Genomic DNA, 6,640 nt, shown 5'->3' on the forward strand with positions numbered 1-6,640 from the left:
CTTTTGATGACTGCTTCTATTTCCTTAGAGGTTATAGGTCTGTTTAAGTTGCTTTTCTGTTCTTGATTCAATTTTGGTAAGTGATAACTGTCCAGAAAATTGTCCATTTCCTTTAAATTTTCAAATTTTGTGGAGTACAGTTTTCAAAGTATGAGCTGAAGATTCTTTGCATTTCCTCAGTGTGCGTTGTTATGTCCCCTTTTTCATTCCTGGTTTTGTTAATTTGCATGATCTCTCTCTGCCTTTTGGTTAGTTTGGGTAACAGTTTGTCTATATTGTTCATTTTCTCAAAGAACCAACTCTTTGTTATATTGATTCTTTGAATTGTTTTCTTTGTTTCGACTTTATTGATTTCTGCCCGAAGTTTGATTATTTCCTGGTGTCTGCTCTTTCCGGGGTGAATTTGCTTCCATTTTTTCTAGAGCTTTCAGCTGTGATGTCAAATCTCTGGTGTGGCTATTCTCTATTTTCTTCATGTGAGCACTTAGAGCTATGAACTTTCTTCTTAGGACTGCTTTCAAAGTGCCCCAAAGTTTGGGTATGTTGTGTCAACATTTTCATTGAATTGTAGGAAGTCTTTAATTTCCTCTTTCTTTCTTCCTTGATCCAGGAATGTTGCAATTGCGTGTTGTTCAATTTCCATGAATTGGTAGGTTTTTTGCAGTTTGATTTGTTTTTGTTTTCTAACTTTAAAGCATGGTGGTCTGATAAGACACAGGGGATTATTCCAATTTTTTGTACCTGTTGAGGTTTGCTATGTTGCCGAGAATATGATTCATTTTTTAGAAGGTTCCATGTGATGCTGAAAAGAAGGTATATTCTTTTGTGTTTGGATAGAAAGTTCTATAAATGTCTGTTAATCCCAATTGGGTCATAACTTCTGTTAGTTCCTTTGTCTCTTTGTTAAGTTTCTGTCTGGTGGTCCTGTCCAGTGGTGAGAGTGGGCTGTTGAACTCTCCCACTATAACTGTGTGAGGCCTTATTTGTGATTTGAGTTTTAATAATGTTTCTTTAACGAATGTTGGTGCCTTTGTATTTGTGGCATAGATGTTTAGAATTGAGACTTCTTCCTGATGGATTTTTCCTGTGATGAAGATGAAATGACCTTCTTCATCTCTTTTGATTGATTTTATTTTGAAGTCTATCTTGTTTGATACTAGGATAGCTACCCCAGCTCGTTTCTTGGGTCCATTTTATTGGAGTAACTTATGCCAACCCTTTACTCTGAGTTAATGTCTGTCTTTGAATTCGAGGTGTGTTTCTTCTATGCAGCAGAAGGATGGATTCTGTCTTCGTATCCAATCTGTTAGCCTGTGTCTTTTTATAGGCAAGTTAAAACCATTAATATTGAGGGAAATTAAGGCCTTTTATTTTGTGTTTTTGTAGAGTGTGATTATCTATTGCCTATGTTTATGTGAGTGTAGTTAATTTCCTTAGGTTGGTGTTTTACTTCCAGTACTTTTTTTTTTTTTTTTTTTTTTACTTCCAGTACTTTCTGTAGGGCTGGATTAGTGGTTACATATTGTTTAAATGGTTTTGTCGTGGAATATCTTGTTTTCTCCATTTATAGTAATTGAAAGCTTTGCTGGGTATAGTAGTCTGGGCTGGCATCCATGTTCTCTCAAAGTTGGTAGAATATCTATCCAGGTCCTTCTAGCTTTCAGAGTTTACATGGAGAAGTCTGGTGTAATTCTGTTAGGTTTGCCTTTATGTTACTTGGCCTTTTTTCCTTGCTGCTGTTAATGTGTTTTCTTTATTCTGTACATTTGGTGTTTTAATTATTATGTGACGAGTGGACTTTCTTTTGTGGCCCACTCTATTTGGTGTTCTGTAGGCTTCTTGTACTTTCATTGGCATGTCTTTCTTTAGGTTGGGAAAGTTTTCTTCTATGATTTTGGTGACATGTTTTCCGCACCTTTGAGTTGGGTTTCTTCACCTTCTTCTATACCTATTATTCTTAGGTTTGGTCTTTTCACAGTGTCCCATATTTCCTGGTCCCATATTTTGTGTTACGGATTTGTTAGACTTCAGATTTTCTTTGCTTGACGAGTTTATTTCCTCTAGTTTGCCTTCAGCATCTGAGATTCTGTCTTCCATCTCTTGTATTATATTGGTTATGCTTGCCTCTGTGGTTCCTGGTTGTTTACTTAGCTTTTCCACAGTTTGTGTTTTCTTTATTGTCTCTAATTCAGTTTTCAGGTCCTGAACTGTTTCCTTCAGCTGTTTAATTGTATTTTCTTGGCTTTTTTGGCTTTCCTTGATTTCTTGCATCTTTTGGTTTTTCTTTTCTTCCATTTCTCTGAAGGATTTTCTGATTTCCTCTCTTAGGTTCTCTATCATCTGCATGAAGTTGTTTTTAAGGATGCTCTCTTCTGCTTCTCCTTGTTAGGATGTTCATGTCTTGCTGCTGTAGAGTTCCTAGACTCTGGTGGTGTCATATTGGTTTTCCTGTTGTTGGATGTGTTCTTATATTGTCGTCTTCCCATCTCTTGTTCCAGTGGGTACAGTTGGTGTCACTTCCTTTCCTGGTGTATATGGGTCCGGTGTTCTCTTCAGGTGAGTGCAATTGACTTTGATACTCTGATGGGTTTCAAGTTGGGTGTAGGCAGGTCTGAGGTACTTGCTCTCCAGGTGGGTGAGAGCAGCACTGGCACAGAGATGTCAGCAGACTCTGGGTTTCTTGGTCCCCAGGGGTCGAGTCGTCCTGTCAAAGATCCCTGGGCAGGGTTTGCCAGGGAGGGCAGATGGAAGTTGGGCCCAAGGCAGGGGCTGAAGCATCTCACCTCTGCACTCTCTGCACTCTGTTCGGGCCAGAATCCCGATTTGTACTTTCTGTGGTTGATTTTTTTTGTAAGCCTATCTCATATCCTAGGCAATTATTTGACTCTTCTCTTTGTATTTTTTGGGCAATTTGTAATCCCAAAAAGGCAAATTTTTCTTTACTTCTTTAAACATTTTTTCTAAGGTATCTACTTCTGAATCAGCTAATAGGATATCATCCTTATAATGGTAAATTATAGACTGAGGAAACTTTATGAATTATTCTTAAGGATTGTTGGACAAAATATTGACACTAGGTGGGGCTGTTTAACATCCCTTGTGGAAGATTTTTCTACTGATACCTTTTAATAGTCTGGGAATTATTATAAGTATGAACTGTGGAGGCAAATTTTTCTCTATCTTTTTCTTGTGAAGGTATAGTGAAAAGCAGTGTTTTAAATCAGTCACTATAATAAAACATCCTTTAGATAATAGAGAAGGCAAAGGAATTCCAGGTTGTAAAGAGCCCATTTCCTGAATCACCTTATTTATGGTTCTTAAATCTGTTGATATCCTCCATTTTCCAGATTTCTTTTTAAATGAAAAATTTAGAATTCCAAGGACTGGTTGATTCTTCAATATATTGAACATCTAACTGCTCCTGTACCCTCTGTTCTAGTAGCTATAATTTTTCTGATGTCAAAGGCTATTTTTTTTTACCCACACAGGTTTGTCAGCTAACCGTTTTAAAGGTAGGGCTCTTGGTACCTTTGAAAGACCACTAGCAGTTGTGCCTTGCTTATGTACAAGCTGAATAGTCTGTGACTATTCTTGATAATACCTTTTAATACTTCTCTCAGAAGCATTATTTATTTATTTTATGCTTTGTTTCTGTGATGGAAGGAATATTAATCTGAATTTTACATTGCTGCAACAAATTACATCCATATAAATTCACTGTTATGTCAGTCACATATGATTTTAATTTTCCTATTTGTCTTTCTGGTCCTATACACTTGACCCATCTTTCAGTTTGTTTTACCTGAGATAAAGTTTTAGTCACAACAAGCTGAACATTTACCTCCTGAAGAGGCTAATCTGGAGGCCAAGATTTTGGCGAAATTATTGTTAGATCTGAGCCTATGTCTACCAAACCCTAAATTTCAATGCCATTTATATGTATTTTACCTTTGGCCTCCGATCATTTATAGCAGTTGGACAAAATTCTCATTTTCTGGTCTCTCTTGAACTTTTTGTTGTATCTATAGAAGCTCTGTCCTTGATCACATCTAGAGCACTGTGGTTTTTAACAATAGGCATTAAGTCTTTTCATTACTCTGTGGATGAGTTTCTCCAATGCTGACAGGGAATGATTGGGCCAACTTTGATATTGAGGCCTGCCGGAAGCCCCCCATGGCTACACTTTGTTGGTCTGCATTCATTAGTCCAGTGCTGGCCTTTGCCACATCTTCTGCATATTCTAGAAAGCTGGGGCCTTCTGTTTGGAATGTTTATAGAAAAAACATTGCTTCTAAAAACATGTTGCCTGTAATCCCTTTTAAAATGATCATTTTTTTACCACAATTGAAACATCTGATATTTTGATTTTTTTAATTTCTAGAAATTTCTTCTACCACAGCAGCATCATAATTGTGAGATTCAATATCGTCCATATTTCTAATCTGTTCATCTGTTGGTGATGATGTTGCCTTTAGAGGCTTAATCATTCTTTTACATTCTGAATTAACATTTTCAAAAGACAAGGATTCAATTAATATTTGGTTAACTTCTAGATTTGATATCATTCTTTTTACAGCTAAAGTCAACGTTGAAGTCTTTGTAAAAAAAATTCAGTGAAGTCTTCTGGGGCCTTACATAATTTTATTAAATGATTTAGTATTCATTCCTGATTCTCCAACCCTGTCTCAAGCATGCAAAGATGTTGTATGTGCCAAGGTATGACCATCAAAACTAAACTAAAAGGCAAATCAGTATTGCCACCTTCACCCAGAAGCCTGTCTTAGGAAATTGCCGTATCTCTAGCCCTACCTAGTTTTTCTAAGACCCTAGTTTTCTCTTCCACCATGTTTTCCATCATAACTGAGGGCAGCTTCCAATATTGCTGTAATAATTTTTTTCCAATCTTGTGGGATAATTCTGTTCTGAATTGCCCATCAATTTAACATTTGCTTCATACATGATAAATGCATACCATATGAGACAACTGTTTCTTTAAATCTCTTCAAATCTAAAACTACAGGATTCCAGTCAAATTCTGCCTAGCCTTGGGGATACCTATAATGAGAGATGATCCATAGTCCATAAGGTTAAGATATCTTTATTCAGATAAACACCAGCCAAACACAAGCCAGAGCGTGCCAGGGACAGCAAGGCAGGCAGGCCAGAGAGAAGGGCCTCCCATGTGCCTTACAGCCCCTAAAAAATCCATTATGCATTATCCTGACCTCATCTTGACCAAGCCCTCACAGGTGTGGTAAGGCACACCTGTAGCCAGCCCTTAGGAGGAGTGGTTACAGTGTCTCCCTACAATTCTCCTTTTAGTCTAAAAGAGGATTAAAACTTAACAGTGTAAAGTGTCCAAAATTAACAATCATTAAGGTGAAATACAAGAAGGTACAATAATCTGCTATTGCATATCCTAACCATGTCTATTTCAGCTAAACCCTAAAGTCATCTGAAAGAGGTGTCCAAACATGGACACCTCCTTCCAATCCCAACCCTAAACAATAGAAAAGTAGCCTTAACTAGGTGTACATTATCCTAGTGACAACAATGGGGGGAAGGGGGTGTAGCATTCTCCAAGTTACTTCCTGCTGAAATGGGACAACTGTAGCCTTGTGGGGTCCTGTGGGAAGAAAATATTAATATAGTGAAAGTCTATAATGGATTATATCCAGTCCATGTTAGATGGGATTTGCTTGATTGAAGATAATGGTTGAAATCCTCAACTTAATTGAAGTCAGTACTCAAAGCTCCTAAGTTGAAATGGAGTAAGTTGTACCCAGTGCAGTCTAGGAGGTATGACCCAGGGACTGCTGTCAGGCAAGTCTTCATTGGCTGTGTGGGACTCAAACATAAGTGTTAGCAGAGAAATGTTTGCTTGTATATGTATGCATGCTGGAAAAGGCAATTGTGGAAAAATAATGTTTATGAGACCGTGTACACCTTGAAGGAAAGAGCCAAGAAAGACAAAGACAGTCCCCAAATTCTTCTCTCATTTTGTATTATATCAATTGGCTTCTTGATAAAATACAGAAACTCTAAAGTTTAGTTAAACAAGGTGCTTGGATTTTAGAGGAGGAAAGCCAAATCCAACTTTAAATCCAGCATTGATTTACTTGAATAGGGACTAGAAAAATAAAGAGAAATAGATTATTTCAGAGACAGCTGTAAAGTTTACCGTATGGCATGTTCCTTTTGTTTGATGGTTATAGCTATCTTCTCTTCTTAAGCATCTACCCATGTAGTGTTCTTGGACTTCTGGAGATGAGTTTTCCCGGGAAGATAGAAGCAAAACACTTCCCTTTCCTTTGGGAAGTTTCTATTTAGTTTATGAGATGTACCTCAGTAAAATATCTGTCACTTGTCCTTATTGAGAGGTTTGTCTTTTTTAACTAGAATCTTGATCTACTTTGATGGTATCCAAAGTTTTTCTTCTCCCGTGAAAACAAATGCACAACCCCTACCCCAATGTAACACATGTCCAGGCTTCCATACCGAGGTTAGTACATCCTTGAAGTGTATTGGTTGATTTAGTTCAGCAGTTTTTTTCCATAGTCCAGTGTCTTTCTGCAGCTGTTTGTCCTTTCTCATTGGCATTAAGAAAGTTTAGTGTCAATAAAACATTATGCAACCTATG

The sequence above is a fragment of the Cricetulus griseus genome, chromosome 4 (assembly GCF_003668045.3).
Source record: "Cricetulus griseus strain 17A/GY chromosome 4, alternate assembly CriGri-PICRH-1.0, whole genome shotgun sequence".
Taxonomy (NCBI): Eukaryota; Metazoa; Chordata; class Mammalia; order Rodentia; family Cricetidae; genus Cricetulus; species Cricetulus griseus.